General features: G+C 39.9%; 1 pseudogene; it reads left to right on the top strand.

Annotated features, from left to right (window-relative positions):
• LOC129705795 (V-type proton ATPase 116 kDa subunit a 4-like) overlaps nucleotides 1-17330 on the top strand; it is a 70857-nt pseudogene that overhangs the window by 44389 nt on the left and 9138 nt on the right.

Genomic DNA, 17330 nt, shown 5'->3' with positions numbered 1-17330 from the left:
CTCTCTGTGACTCCCTAGTCTGCTCATCCATGTCGCATGTCCCTCACTCCCCCCAACCACCTCCCCCCCCCCCCCCCCCCCCCCCCCCCCCCCCCCCACACCCTCAAACCCACCCCACCTTATCCCCTGGCTTTAAGAACGGAGCAGCAAAGTAGTAACATACAGTACATACAGATGTGCCACCACTGCCTCTTTCCTTCTAGGGAAGGGACATAAATGGCCACTAAAAGGGAAGAGTTATATGCAACAAAATTATGCTGTTATTGTACAGTAACACATTGTGAACAGATAAGAGATTTTCCTGAAATATTGGATTATGCAGATGCAGCAAAAATCATCCACCTTCGCTTTCCCAAGTTGAGTTCCCCATGCTGCTTGGTTTTTAGTTTTTAGTTTTAGAGATACAGCGTGGAAACAGGCCCTTCGGCCCACCGGGTCTGCGCCGACCAGCGATCCCCGCACATTAACACTATCCTACAATTTTTACATTTACCAATACCTCTTTGTACGTCTTTGGAATGTGGGAGGTAACCAAAGATCTCGGAGAAAACCCATGCAGGTCATGGGGAGAACGTGCAAACTCCATACAGACAGCACCCGTAATCGGGATCGAACCTGGGTCTCCTGCACTGCATTCGCTGTAAGGCAGTGACTCTACTGCTGCGCCACCGTGACTGCCAAAATCCACTCCACCCAAAGGATCGTGCGACCCACTAGAGGCTTCAGGAGATATTTAGTTATCATTACTGTAATCTACTCCGAAATAAGAACGATAACAACACACGGTTGTTAAAGGAGTGGCCACTTACAGCTCTTTATATGTCAACATTTTCCATGTGACAAGCACCCAAAGAGAAAAGGGCGTAGATTAAAAATGTAATTGGACATTGTTACATTTCTGACTATGGAATCAAAGAGAATATTATGGGAACCTTAAAAGTCAGTAGCATGATAGAGATCAGGAATTAGATAGTTGCAGCGCCTTGTAATATTTATCTATTGTAATCAAAATCTCAATAACCTGAACAATTAATCACAAATTGAATAAAGAATAACTTATGGTTTGTGCAAAATAGTGAATGGGAACCTGTCATTTTACTTATATTTGGTTGTTATGCAGAGAGATTAGTTTGCAAGTTGTAAAGGGCCTGTCCCACATGGGCGACCTAATCTGCGAGTACTGGCAAGTTTGCCCTTGACTCATACTCGCAACATGGTCGACACGAGGTCGTAGGAGGTCGTCGTAACTCTCCTTCATGCTCGAGAGTGGTCTCCGCATACTCGAGGCCTCTGCTAGGTCGCAGCATTTTTTTCAATATGTTAAAAAATGCCCGCAAGTAAAAAAAGGTCGCCATGGAAAAAAAGTCGATACTTTTTCACTTGTAGGTTTAATCGTAGTAGGTTGGAGTAGGTCGGCATGTTAGTCATAGGTAATCGAGGGTAGTCGAAGGTAGTCAAAGGTAGTTGAAGGTAGTCTTCGTCATAGTCGAAGGGAGGTCGAAGGGAGGTCGAAGAAGATCGAAGGAGGTCATCTTCACTCTCCACTATTCGGTGTCCAATTTCCCCAAAGTTAGTCATAGCTAGTCGCAGCTAGTCTTCAACATTGTTGAAGGAGGTCGAAGGAGGTCTTCTACATAGTCGAAGGAGGTCTTCAACATGTCATTTTTTTAAACTCTTCTGAACTCGCCAATTAGGTCGCCCAAGTGGGACAGCCCCTTAAAGCAAAGTTTCATTTGTTATAAATCGCGTAAAAATACATTCAATTTTAACTAGCTTCTCTGTCTGCCTCCAGTCATAAACCACACATTAGCCAAATTGTATGTGACTGAACAGAATCAATCAATTGCTAGATTTCTAATTAAGTAACTTACTGAAACAGGTTTGAATTAATAGCTTCAGTAAATAAGGCGTTCACAGGTTTTAGTTCAGGAAATGGTTGTTTTTTATGATATTCAAATGTATTCATTACTATCATTCTCTTTCAAGGCTTTTGGGTTATTCTCTCATCATGGTAGATTTAGTCTTGCAAACAGCTAATGAAATATATCAACTTCGAACACTTCAATGAAGAAATAATTAATGGCTGTAGAAAATGTGGAAGCATTAAGCCAGCAGGCACAATGTGGCCATACTAGTCACTAATGAAGCAGCTGGAGCAGTGTTCGTGTCAAGGGCAGTGTCAGGGCCCGGTGTCATCACCAGTACATCTGTCAGTTTCAGAGGCTGGGTCACAGCCCTATGCATTTCAAGATTGCCACAGATGGCAAGAGCACCATCAGAGACAATGCTGTAGGGTAAACAATGCGTCTGTGCCATTGAAAAAGTGCACCTCCTGCCAAAATGTTGCTGGTAGCAACCTAATAGCTTCCCTCACTGACATTTACATTTGTACCACCTATTTAGTTCCAGACATAGGTTGATGAACATGCCACCAGATGTGATCTGCAGAAGCAGAACAAAGAAAATTAACACAAATAGAAGTCAAACAAAATAATCCATAATGCAGGAGATGTCTGGTGATCATCAATCCTCAGTGACTGATCAACACCGCCAGCCAGCCAGCCTGGCTCATTGATGCAGTCCTAATGTATCATCCACGGAGTTTTGGTTGCTTTTAAACTTTTGGAATATCAAATCAATGATTCCCTCTTTTGCTGCCTCATTTTGGGACCTTGCTCCACCATTTCAAAAGCTGACGGCAAGATCACAAACGTTAGGTAAACTTAGTGGATGATAAACGTGAAAGAGGAACAGCAGCAGGCTGCTGAAGAATGAAGCAATGGTGCTGAAATGGCCTGCTTCACGCTGGGTGGAGATCCAAGCCAGAAGATCCTTCCAGGAATTGGTGAAGCCTAAGCACACAGTTCATCTGTAACTTCCAACCTTGAACATGGAGATCAATGGCATCAGGCAGAAAGTTGCTTCAAATACATTGGCGGTCTGCCATTAATCTTCAGTAAACCTTGGGATCATACTTTATGATACCAGGAAGTTAGCTCACATGGGATTCAGGGAGAGCTAGCTAACTGTATACAGAATTGGCTTCATGGTAGGTGATGGGAAGATTGTTTTTATGGACTAGAGGCCTATGACTGGTGGTATGCCTCATGGATCGGTGCTGGGCCCATTGCTTGTGTGTCAGTTATATCATTGCTTTGGATGAGAATGTACAAGGCATGATTAGTATTTTGCAGAAAAATAGGCACTCAATAGGCATCATAGGCACTGAAGGTGGTTAACAAGAATTACCATGGAATCGTGAACAGCTGTCATTATAGCATTTTGGAAAGTCAAACCAGGGTAGGACATTCTTAGCCAATTGTGGGACCTTGGGGATGTTGTAAAGCAGCAGGATCGCAGAGTACAGGTACATGGTTCCCTGAAAGTGGCATCATAGGTAGATCAGATATTGAAGAAAGCTTCTGGCCCACTGACATTCATCAGTCAGGAAATTGAGTGGGGAGGTTGGGGTGTTATGTTATATTCCATTGTTATGTTATAGACATTGGTGAGGATGCCCGCACTTGTGCTTTGTATTGTGTTTTGATGTCCTTGCTATAGAAAATGTGCCATTAGGCCGGAAAGGATGCAGAAAAATATTTACGAAGTTGTTGTCAGGACTCAAAAGCTTGTCAAAAGGAAGATATTGGGTAGACTAAGAGTTTATTACTCAGAGTATAGATGGGGTGAATCCACAGTATTTTTCCTTGCGTAGGGGAATCAAGAACTAGAGGACATACTGTAGATCTAAAGTGAGAGGGGAATTATTTCAAAGGAATCTGGTGGGCCACATTTCTACACAGGTGGTGGTGGATATATGGAACAAGATGTCAGAGGAAGTACAGTATATTGCATACACTGTCTTTCAGTTAGTGAAAAATTCCAAGATTTATTCAAGAGAGCAGTGAACAGATAAAGAAGTTTCCAGAAATGCAACTCAAGTGGGAAATCTCGTCTTCTTTCTCTGAACACATTAGTATTTAGTATTCCCAAATGATTGGGATAATGAGTATTTAGACCTAGGAAAACAACTTTGTAAGATATGAACATGGTGGAAACAATGGGCAGAATAATGTTGCAGCGACTAGTGCTGCAGCCCTACAGCTCGGACAACCTGGGTTCAATCCTGACATGCAGTGCTATCCTTTATGCAGATTGCACATTCCCTCTGGTTTCCTGCTACATGCCATGATGGTAGGCTAAAACAAATTGGAATTTGTAGGTCAGTGAAAATTGTGTGTAGGTGTGAGGTAAAATTCAGAGGACATTGCTGGGGATGTGGGGCGAATAGTATGGGTAGGTCCAAATAGGTGCTTGAATATCAATGTACACCTGGTGGCCCAATGAGGATATTTGCATGCCAAATAAAGGAGTAGCGGCGGAGATTGTAAGTGTTGGGAAAGAGAGGCTAGAAGAGTTCCGATAGTGAGCAAGTGAGTTTGTAGGTCCGATCGGTAGGTCTGTAAGGAGATTAGGTGCTGAGTGAGACCAGAAAGGTTAACATTAGAACAAATGGATCAGGGTGAATGAAAGAATCAGTGATACTCAGGTGGATCATGGAAGAGATTGGAACAGTCAGTGAAAGATCAAAAGTGAAGGGGAAGGAGTTGTGGACACAAGAAGGATCTAAAATTAAATAGAAAGGTTTGGACAGGAGATCTGCAAGTTGATTAAAATTAATGTACCATTTGGTACAAGTCTTCAGTGTTTCTTTTAAAAACTAATGGTTTTGGTGTTTGTTTAGTTGATATTGGTTTATATTTGGCAAATGGTTTGTATTTTATAAGCAAAATTTATAAGAAAATAAATAATATTCCATTTGAATGTTCTAAAGGATGAAGGGGAATCTTACAAAAACATATAAAATTATAAAAGGACTGGACAAGCTAGATGCAGGAACAATGTTCCCAATGTTGGGCGAGTCCAGAACCAGGGGGTCACAGTCTTAGAATAAAGGGGAGGCCATTTAAGACTGAGGTGAGAAAATACTTTTTCACCCAGAGAGTTGTGAATTTGTGGAATTCCCTGCCACAGAGGGCAGTGGAGGCCAAATCACTGGATGGAATTAAGAGTGAGTAATAACCCTGTCCCACTGTACAAGTTAATTCAAAGAGTTCTCCCGAGTTTGCCCTGATTCGAACTCGGAGATTTACGGTAATGGCCGCTAACAGGTACTCGGGGCTCTCGTGGACATTTTTGAACATGCTTTCAACATGTTTTCAACGTTGAAAAATCTTCATGAGTCTTCCTGAGCTTACCTGCCATTAGCGAGTCTTCCTGAGTACCTGCCGTTAACGTTACGAGAGACGTCCCCGAGCTCTGATGTACCCGCTACATTAATTCTATGTGCTTTCCATGAGTTTGATTTTTTTTTTTAAACTCGGGAGAGCACTCGAATGAACTCGTACAGTGGGACAGGGCTTTTAGATAGAACTCTAGGGGCTAGTGGAATCAAGGGATATGGGGAGAAAGCAGGCACGGGTTATTGATTGGGGACGATCAGCCATAATCATAATGAATGGCGGTGCTGGTTCAAAGGGCCGAATGGCCTCCTCCTGCACCTATTTTCTATGTTTCTATGTTTACATGAAAATGGATGAAATAAGACAGGTGGTGCTTCCATTCACCACTGATATTTTTTTATTGGAAAGGTCCATAAGAAAGGAAGAACTTGCATATGTGCTAGTACCTACAACAGCATTAACACAATTAACACAGTACACAATTAACACAGTGCTCATATCATACGCTATTGACAATACTCTAAACTCTTCATTACCTGTTGTAACCAACCACAAGGGAAATCAGGGTCTTACATTGTTCAAGAGGGGTACTGCATCTTTACTCATTTCATGAGTTCCCTTGCAGGCTTGCAGGCTTATGGCTCTGGGCCGTTCTTTGTACAATTTTCTTTCCTAATCCTCTTCAACCCTGCCCCTATCTATTCTCTGTTCAACACTTAGTTTTTCCACAAGGCTTACACATTTCCGCTATTAGGTTGTTATCTGTTTTGTGACTACCACTCCTCCCCACCTGCAAAATATCCTTATAATACAACTTGTTTGTTTTTCTTTGTAGCCATTTCTCTATTATAGACACAAATAATTCATGGTTACCTGCTGCAGGTTAGAAATTACTGTTGCTGATAAAAGTTAACAAATGTTTCATAAGCTACTATAATACACCCTTTTTCTACTGTTAGAAGATAGAATAAATCATTTAAAATAAGCAAATTAGAGTGTCACTATTAAATTGTAAGATCATGTGAATCTGTTCATCCACCAACTGTAATTCATAGTTTTGCAGACTTAATTACAATGATAGCTTTAGTGAAACCATCAAAAATGATATGTTTGGCAAATCTAACCTGACTATTTTGTATACGAGAAAGAGGGTCATTGGTTTCAGCCCAACAGAAGAAACTGAATGCATTACCTAACAGTCTAGGACCAGAGGTCCCAGCCGCAGAAGGCTGTGGAGGCCAAGTCAATGCCTATGCAAGATAGATTTGTGATTAGTACGGGTATCAGGGGATATGGGGAGAATGCAGGAGAATGGGGTCAGGAGGGAAAGATAGATCAGCCATGATTGAATTCCGCTCCTATAACTTATGACCTTATGAACTTATGAATGTCGCTGATGGTCATTAGTTGAAATGATTTTCAGCATGGACATGGTGGGCTGGAGAGTATGTTCCTGTGCTGGACTGTCCTTTGTGTAGGAAGAATCTGCAGATGTTGGTTTAAACCAAAGATAGACACAAAAGGCTGCATCTCTGGAGAAAAGGAATAGGGGACATTTTGGGTCTGAAGAACTCGAAACACCACCTATTCCTTTTCTCCAGAGATGCTGCCTGACCAGTTTGTTGTGTCTATCTTCAGTACTGTCTTATGTTGTTTGTTCTATATGATCTGATGGTTGAGATCATTGCTTTCTGAAAATTAACTGTAATTTTCCCAACTAAACAGGTAATTACACTTCAAAAATAATTCATAGCAACAAGACAATGGAACAAATCTTATATGAATGAGTTTAAGGCACCTGATTACTCTTCCCATGCTGGTCATTAAATATTCATGTCCTGAATTTGCTCTTTTGTATCCATAAAGCTCCTTACATCACATTCCCTTTTGTTTTTGCCGTCATGTTTTGGTGACTGTGGGCATGGACTGATCATGCCAGTAACAGCTCTAGGGATGATCCTGTACGAAAAGCACAATAGAAGCAAAAAAATGAATAATGAGGTGGTTTTCTTCCTTAAACAATCAACCTAACCAATGATTAAATGTACAACCAGAGAACCAACATCAACCTGATTCTACTACCATAGGAAATCAATATCGCAATCTTATAAATATAGTTCATTTTAATTTTCCCCTTTTCAATTATTTATTGAAGAACAGTAATTCAATATTAAGGTGATCTGGGATACATTTGGTAATAGGAATGAGCAACATTTAAAAATTGTGTAATTAATCTAGTTATAGTGATGAGTAAAATCACTTTATTTGTATTGTAATAATGAGACTAAAGTAGCTTGTTTTATTTAGATTTTAAGCATTCTATGTCACTGACAATATATTCTTCTGATGATGGAACTCTTTTCCATCCACACTTTGGTCTCATATATAATGACTGCTTCTCCAAAGCTTTCAACATCTTTAGATCGGCTTGGAGTGTCAGACCTATGGTCCAACCAAATGGATATTGGAAGTGAGTATGCCAAATGAGAATTCCCACGGAAGGTATAAGGATTCTTGTATAGTCATTTGAAACTTATTATGATATTACATATGGATTTCATATGCATCACCAATTATTTCCATTACATTTCCTGCATCTTTATGATCAAATATCTAACAGATCAAAGGGAATTTTTGTTCCGTAGATCAAATATTGAAATATTACAGTTGCCGTTACATGATTCATTTTCTCATCAGGAAACATACGCAGAACTCTGTTCTATTAAGAAGAGAGGCATTGGAGCAGAATTAGGCAAGAGCCCCTTGAGTCTGTTAGAGAGTAATTATATCTAGCTCCATGTATTCCACAAAATACTGTAGATAATACAGTAGCTGTACAACTGTACATCTGGCACCTTGGTTCCATTATTAAATCTGACAAAAGATAATCAAACTCAGCACTGAAATGTTCAATTGATCTAATCTTTATGGCCTTTTAGGAAGAGTTCCAGATTCCCATTAACTTATGTGTCAAAAAGTGCTTCCTGTCATCAACCCTGAACAATCCAACATTAATTTTAAAGCCGTAACACTTTGTTCTAGACTTAATGTTTCTCATCTATTGCATTAAATCATTTAATCATATTAGGCACCTCATTTAGGTTGGTTATTAAGGTATAATTTTCACACTACAAAGGTTTATTTTCCTCAAGCAAGCTAATGAGTAGATTACAATATTCATAGTTAGAAATGCTTACAACAGAAAGTAAACTTAATTCACAACGTGGGTGTAAGGTGAGGTTCAATCTAATCTTTTCCACAATCAAATTAGAGTGCAATTCAGTCTGCTGCTAATCCCACTTTATAAAACACAAAGGGGGAGAGAGAGAGAATAGAGAGAGAGAGAGAGAAAGGGGGAGAGAAAGGGCGAGAAGGAGAGGGAGGGGGCAGGATATAGGGAGAGAGGGTGAGCTAAAGAAGGCGAGGGAGAGAGGGAGAGAGAGGGAGGGAGAAAAAGGGTGGGAGCGAGAGAGAGAGAGAGAGAGAGAGAGGGGGGGGGGGGGAGGACAAAGAAAAGCAAATAGATAGAATATCAGACATAAAGACACAGACCTGTCTTAATTTTAAGTGATTTATTGATTGTTTGCAATATTACACACTACCAGACTGTAGAAATGTAGATAAACAGTGGCTTTGATGCTGGTTTTACTTGGATGTAACAACCATTTTGAGATAGCCAAGTACTACATCAGACCTCTATAGCATCAAATCTGGTTTAATTTCTGTTAAATTCAACTGGTTAATATAATGTCAAATTAACACTATGGAAAATTTATAATAAGTGAAATTCTATATTACATTTGTAAAGCAAGATGTTACATTGCTGTATAAATATATGCTCAAGCACAGTCAATTGGGAAGCTCATCAGCGCCTCTACTTCCTGAGAAGATTACGGAGTGTCGGTTTGTCAAGGAAGACTCTCTCTAACTTCTACAGGTGCACAGTAGAGAGCATGCTGACCGGTTGCATCATGGCTTGGTTCGGCAACTTGAGCGCCCTGGAGAGGAAAAGACTACAAAAAGTGGTAAACACTGCCCAGTCCATCATCGGCTCTGACTTTCCTTCCATCAAGGGGATTTATCGCAGTCGCTGCCTCAAAAAGGCTGGCAGTATCATCAAAGACCCACACCATCCTGGCCACACACTCATCTCCCTGCTACCTTCAGGTAGAAGGTACAGGAGCCTGAATACTGCAACAACCAGGTTCAGGAATAGCTACTTCCCCAAAGTCATCAGGCTATTAAACCTGGCTCGAACAAAACTTTGATTATTAATAACCAATTATCTGTTATTTGAACTTTATCAGTTTATTTATTCATGTGTGTATATATTTATATTATAGTATATGGACACATTGATCTGTTTTGTAGTAAATGCCTACTATGTTCTGTGTGCTGAAGCAAAGCAAGAATTTCATTGTCCTATCAGGGACGCATGACAATAAACTCACTTGAACTTGAATTGGGTTATATAGACAAAAGGAACTGCAGATCCTGTTTTACAAAAAAGCACACAAAGTGCTGGAGTAACTCAGCATGTCTGGAAGATAGTGATGTTTCGGGTTGGGACCTTTACAAGAATAAAACAGAAAAACGCACCCAAAAACCCACAAGAGAACAGAACTATGAACAAGGGTCCCAACCCGAAATTTCACTTATCCCTGTCTGTGAGAGATGCTGTCTGACCCCTCAGTTACTCCAGCACTGTGATTTTTTTTCACCTGGATTATGTAATACACCTGTATTTTTAAAATGTATGGAGACACAAGGAACTCCAGATGCTTTAAAGCATTTGGCCCATGGAGTCTACTCCGCCATTCAATCATGGCTGGTCTATTTTTCCCTCTCAACCCCATTCGCCTGCCTTCTTCACAAAACCTTTGGCATGCTCACTAATCAAGAACCTATCAATCTTCACTTTAAAATTACCCAACATCTTGGCAATATAGCTGTCCATGGCAATAAATTTCACAGATTCACCTCCCTCAGGCTAAGGAAATTCCTCCTCATCTCCTTTCTGAAGTTATGTCCTTTTATTCTGAGGCTGTGTGCTCTGGTTCTGTTCTCTCCCATTACTGGAAACATCCTTTCCATGCCCACTCTCTCTAAGCCTTTCATGATTTGGTACATTTCTATATCTCCCCCCATCCTTCTAAACTCCAGTGAGTAGTGACCTAGACCCATCAAGCATTTCTCATACATTAACCAAATCATCCCTGGGATCATTCTCGTAAACCTCTGGACCCTCTCCAATGCCAGCACATCCTTCCTCAGATACAAGGCCCAAAACTGCACTCATTATTCCCAATGTAGCTTCATCAGTGCCTTATAAAGCCTCATCATTACATCCCTCCTTTCATATTCTAGTCCCCTCAAAATAAATGCTAGCATTGCATTTGTCTTCCTTATCACTGACTCAACCTTTTGGGAATCCTGCACCAGCTCCCCAATTCCCTTTGATTTCTGAATCCTCTCCCCATTTAGAAAGGGCTATAATATATTAGAATACTTTAACAGATAGATATTATAAACCTTTGTAAAATTCAAGTGTGAAAACACTATATTGTAGAAGTAACAGACTGTATATGACATCAGAATGGATTTGTTAATGTACTTTTGTCATTTATAGGTAAGATATTGATTTTGATTATGTTAATGTCCCTGGTTTTTTTCCAGTAATGAAATATTACAGAAATCAGCCGTATTTCAGTTGAATCCTGCTACGCTGGGTTTGTTTTCAGGAAAAAAACTATCCTTTTGCCATTGACCCAGTAAGTTGCATTAACCTCTAATTGGTTCCAACCATCCTCTTGTATCATCCCATTGTAACATTAGTATTTTGATCTCTGAATCGCTCTCTCTCTTGCTTTGTTTCTACACATTTCATTTCCATTACTCTTCCCAATACCATTGCCATCTTGAAATCAAGATTGACCTACTCACCTCTGCTCAAACTTGATAAACAAATTTGTTGCACATCCTGAAATAAAAAAGAAAATCTCTCAGGACCCAACAAGTCAGGCAGCATCTGTGGAGGGATGAAACTAAGATGTGGTAGAGGGGTGGTCCTTTATTGGGGTAAATATTGCATCATCAGAACTTGCCCCAGTGTTAACCATACCTTTTAATAGCCTTCCAATTGTTTCTGGGATCTTACATTTTAATTTCAATTCTAATTTTCATTTGTTTAAAAAGCAACTTTGTCATTGTATAAACTGTATTCTTTGGCACCCCTGTTCTCCTTCACAATTTTCCAAAATGTCGTTTTGTGAAATTTATGCCTGACCTTTCAAAACTACTTCTCCCTGTGTTGAGATTAGTATACAAACTTAAAGCACACGGTATTGGGGGTTCAGTATTGATGTGGATAGAGAACTGGCCGGCAGACAGGAAGCAAAGAGTAGGAGTAAACAGGTCCTTTTCACAATGGCAGGCAGTGACTAGTGGGGTACCGCAAGGCTCAGTGCTGGGACCCCAGCTATTTACAATATATATTAATGATTTGGGCGAGGGAATTGAATGCAACATCTCCAAGTTTGCGGATGACACAAAGCTGGGGGGCAGTGTTAGATGTGTGGAGGATGCTAGAAGGCTGCAAGGTGACTTGGATAGGTTGGGTGAGTGGGCAAATGCATGGCAGATGCAGTATAATGTGGATAAATGTGAGGTTATACACTTTAGTGGCAAAAACAGGAAAGTAGACTATTATCTGAATGGTGGCCAATTAGGAAAGGGGGAGATGCAACGAGACCTGGGTGTCATGGTACACCAGTCATTAAAAGTAGGCATGCAGGTGCAGCAGGCAGTGAAGAAGGCGAATGGTATGTTAGCAGTCATAGCAAAAGGATTTGAGTATAGGAGCAGGGAGGTTCTACTGCAGTTGTACAGGGTATTGGTGAGACCACACCTGGAGTATTGCGTACAGTTTTGGTCTCCTAATCTGAGGAAAGACATTCTTGCCATAGAGGGAGTACAGAGGTGGTTCACCAGACTGATTCCTGGGATGTCAGGACTTTCATATGAAGAAAGACTGGATAGACTTGGTTTGTACTCGCTAGAATTTAGAAGATTGGGGGGATCTTATAGAAACTTCCAAAATTCTTACGGGGTTGGACAGGCTAGATGCAGGAAGATTATTCCTGATGTTGGGGAAGTCCAGAACAAGGGGTCACAGTTTAAGGATAAGGGGGAAATCTTTTAGGGCCGAGATGAGGAAAACATTTTTTACACAGAGAGTGGTGAATCTCTGGAATTCTCTGCCACAGAAGGTAGTTGAGGCCAGTTCATTGGCTATATTTAAGAGGGAGTTAGATGTGGCAATTGTGGCTAAAGGGATCAGTGGGTATGGAGAGAAGGCTGGTACAGGATACTGAGTTGGATGATCAGCCGTGATCATATTGAATGGCAGTGCAGACTCGAAGGGCCGAATGGCCTACTCCTGCACCTAGTTTCTATGTTTCTATGTTTCTATGTTAACTTTCGTACATTAATTTTCCCAATATTTTTTATTTAAAAATCTAATATTGCTGTAAGCAGGGGCATGTCTATTTTCTTTTTCTCTCACGTTGCTGTAAATAAGCTAACATTTCCAAACTCTTATAAGATGAAGATGTCCTAAGGATTATTGTCATGCTCTTTGGAGTTATGTTAAGTTTATTGAACCAAATGTGGGTATAGAACCCTGGCTACAATATATAAAAGCACAAAGAAAATGAGGGGTTTGTTTAAAATGGACATTGCCTCAGTCCAATTCTTCTGTTGATTCAATAATCCTTTCAATAGTAATTGTTTTAAGTTTTGTGTTTCTGAACTCAGAGTGTAAGGAAATTGTTTATTCTGGTTCAGTCTGGTGACTCAATCTATATTTTCAAATCCAAATCATCATGGCACGATGTGAACATCTCCACAAAGATTATTGAGCTTCTCTGAAGGTTATTCTGTTCTCCCAGACATTAGAAAAAAATTGAGGTGTGAATATTTTGAAGGCACAGACGTACGATCACATGGGTCCCAATTATTCATTTAAACTTTGGTGACGGTCCAAACTAAACAATCATAAATTGCTCATTCTCCAGGGATGATGTTCATTTTCCACTGAATATCAGAACAGCCTCTACAATTAATATGTCTGTTTATCTCTCTCGCTATCACTCACAAATGTCTTTTAAAAGACATTTGGACTGTTAAATGAATAGAAACGGTTTAGAGGGACATGGGCCAAAAAGCAGAAGTGTGGGGCTAGTGTGGCACAGGCAATTTGGCCCAAAGGGCCAGTTTCCATGCTGTATGACTCTCGTTCTTTCTCTTAGAGAGGAATGAATAGGGTGAATAGTCAGTCTTTATCCCTGGGTGGAAATATCAAACATAGAGAGCATCAGTTTTAGGCAAGAGGAGGAAAGTTTAAAGGAGATGTGCAAGACACATTTTTGCATAAAGAGTGGGAGATGTTTGGAAAGCACTGCCAGGAGAGGTGTTAGGTGTAGATATGATAAGCAATGTTTAAGAGGTGTTTAAACAGGAACATGAACAGGCAGGAAATAGAGGGATGCAGACCATGCACCGGCAGATTGGATTAGAGTAAAGTTAGCTTCATGGTTGGCACAAACATCATGGACCGACGGGCCTACTCCTTTGCTGTATTGTTCCGTGTTTTATGTTGTACGATCGTAACCTGTCAAACTAAGTAAGCAAACGTTTCTACCCTCTAAGACCTAGAAACTCCTTTGATTTATAGTTATACAAATACTACTTTAAAATGCTGCGGATTGCAATATCAAAATGTTAGTCTAACTCAGAAATTAGTCTAACTTGGAAAGGTCTCAAGGATTTCAATGATACTGCGGAAAAGTCTGATATGCTCAGTGTTAAGGACATTACGCTGGGATAAAGCATTAGGGATCTGGCTTATACTTATTTCATGAACTATCTAACTCTAAAATAGGGGGAAATCATTCTCAAGTACTGAATTCCTTTACACTGAACAATAAAATTATCCATGAAATTATTGCAGAATTAAAACTAGTTTTTATACATATGGCGGATGGTTTCCACCTAGTGTTGAAACAGCAGATTTCTTTTTTAATCCTTTCGTTGACCTGCTCTTCTCGGAGAAGAAGGTCACTGACATACATGTATTCTGTTTAATCAGGGTTGTATTAAAATTCTTCTAATTTACACGCTGTGCATTGCACACTGAAAGGATTAGCAAAGCAAGAATATCAATAAATCCAATATGTTTTACTAATATGATCAAAAGTAAAATATAGTAAGCATTGTGAAACTAGAAGACTCAATCTTCGACGAATTTTTAAAAAATATTTCTGAAATGCATCCCTCTCCCATAGTGCTAAATGGACTATCTTTTCCACTTCTGAAGTTCCCAATGGAATTATATCTAGGAAGATGAATAGAATGTGCAACAACAACCATGTAGCATGCTTAAGAGGTATAAACGGAATGTGAATTTTCACACAATTTTCTTTTCTTCACTGGAGAATATGGAGGACGTTTAGAGGTGAAGATACAGCCATTTTACATTGAAGACTGGTGGTGATGTGAACATTGTACCAAACGTAAATATAGAATGGAGCAATTAGGAAAAAATAGATAGATTTGGATATTTGTATCACTGATTCTGAAACATAAGTGAAAAGCACGAATTGATTAGAAACCAGAATATCAATTTTGAAATGTAATGATAGTTTTGGTGGGGTAATTTCACTAGGGGTTATCTTTAGAACCAATTTGCATCACCTTGTATGATTCATAATACATTATCATACCCTGACACTGTTGTTTACACAAGAGTTACTACCTTCCATAAAGGATATTCTGTTTATAACTCTGTTTATAATCTCTGTCAACTAGTTTATGCAGGCAGCAACACAAAATAACTTTTCTTTCAAAGTGCCTCCTTGCATACAAGGAGAAAAATGATGCACAGACATGTTCATTGACACATTGCAGAGGTGCACAAAATAATCAGCCATTATTACCTGCGGAATAGTTATTCAGAGATCTGTCCTGTTATTTATGAGTTATGGGCTGACCTAGAAAATGTTACCCTGAAGAGTCATTTGTGAAGGAAAGCAGAATGCAAGAACTGAATTCCTCAGAATGTGATCCTGGCAGATACATTTGGGTAATATCCGCCTCCTGAATTGACCCTGTTGGAGTTTCCAGGTCAATGGAAGGTTGTCTAATTAGCATGAGGCAGACAGAAGATGAGTTACATCATAACTACAGCTCTGCTGCCTGCCTGTCCCAAGCTCGGATACATTTATTTTCACCAACTCATAAGGGAGGGAAACTGTGCAAGGGAGCTCATCTGGTAGAACATTTAGATATATATATAGATTATGCCATTTATTTTCATTATACATGTACAATGAAATTAAAAGCTGCTCGTACTCAGTGCATACATATAATTTAGTACAAAAAACAAGAAACAGAAAACAAAAACAGAAGGGAGAAGGGGGGGGGGGGGGATAGGTGCACAATTCTGCGGCGCTATATACATATATACAGATGGAAGTCCGGGTGTTGGGCTGTGAAGTCAGTGCATGTGTGAATTAAGAGTAGTTATAATTTTCGGAAAACAACTATTCCTGAGTCTATTTGATCTGGATTTGATGCACCTATAGCACCTTCCAGAGGGCAGCAGATCGAACAGTCCAAACGCAGGATGGGAGCTGTCCTTGATGATATTCTTTGCCCTGCTAAGGCAACGGGAGGTGTAAATATCCATCAGGGAGGGGAGAGGGCAGCCAATGATCGTCTGTGCTGTCCTAGTTACCCTCTGAAGTCTCTCCCTGTCTGCCATGATGCAGCTGCCATACCATGCTGTAATGCAGTATGTCAGCAGGCTCTCGATGGACGAGCGGTAGAAGGTCAGCAGCAGGTTAGAGTCCAGGTTGTGCTTCCTGAGGACCCTCATTCAAATCATTCCTTGTGTTGCATATGCTAACCTTTGACCCCACCAATGGAGCCTAGATACACAAGTTCAGAACGTCAGTGAAGTGGCAGCTGTGCAAAACCGATTACCTCTCTTAAGGATAAGTTGGACAAAAACTAATTTCCAACTAAAACCATCCTTCGGCATTGTTTACTTTAACAGCTGTACACAAGAGGAAAATTTGTTTTACTTGTGTTGCTTCAAGATCTAGTTTACATAACCATACATCTTTGTATATATACAAAGAAAATATACTATTGATTCTTCTGCTAAGACAGATACTGAACATTTGTTTTTTTATATATTAGATAGATAAACTTTAAAGGTTCATACCAGTGGTGTTTATCAAATCTTAAGGCTAATACGTGAACTGTCTAAAATGGAAATCACTTTGTAATTCCTAATTTAACAACACTTAACATGATTGTCAATTGCTTTTTAACATAAACAATGAGAATAAACATCGTAGCATTATTTCGCAGCAGAATGCATTTCAGTTATCTTCAGATATTTACGGAACTGATATATCAAATGATATTTACAGAACTGTTATATATAATGTGTTTAGTCAGTCTGGTAATTATTCTGAGTCTTTGTTCAGATGTAAAGATAAAGTCTTCGGCTTTAGTATCTGGCTGGAAATAATACCTGGTTGGAACAAAATTGTGTGAAAGTCCATATTCAGAGTAAAGGGGAGGCCATTTAAAACTGAGATGAGAAAAAACTTTTTCACCCAGAGAGTTGTGAATTTGTGGAATTCTCTGCCACAGAAGGCAGTGGAGGCCAATTTACAGGATAAATTTAAAAGAGTTAGATAGAGCTCTAGGGGCTAGCAGAATCAAGGGATTTGGGGAGAAGGCAGGCATGGGTTACTGATTGTGGATTACCAGCCATGATCACAATGAATGGCGGTACTGGCTCGAAGGGCCAAATGGCCTCCTCCTGCACCTATTTTCGATGTTTCTATGATCACAAAATGGAAAATATAATGGGAAATAGGTCTTCATCAGTTCGGGTATTGATATAAAAGTTGGGATGTTATGTTACAATTGTACAAGAGCTGGAGGGAGAAGATAGTCAGGCTAGGGCTTTATTCCTCAGAGCACAAGAGCATTATGGGGGATCATGTAGAG

The sequence above is a fragment of the Leucoraja erinacea genome, chromosome 2, assembly GCF_028641065.1.
Source record: "Leucoraja erinacea ecotype New England chromosome 2, Leri_hhj_1, whole genome shotgun sequence".
In the NCBI taxonomy this organism is placed as follows: Eukaryota; Metazoa; Chordata; class Chondrichthyes; order Rajiformes; family Rajidae; genus Leucoraja; species Leucoraja erinaceus.
Note: the sequence above shows the minus strand (reverse complement) of the source record. Positions and strands in the feature narration are given on the sequence as shown.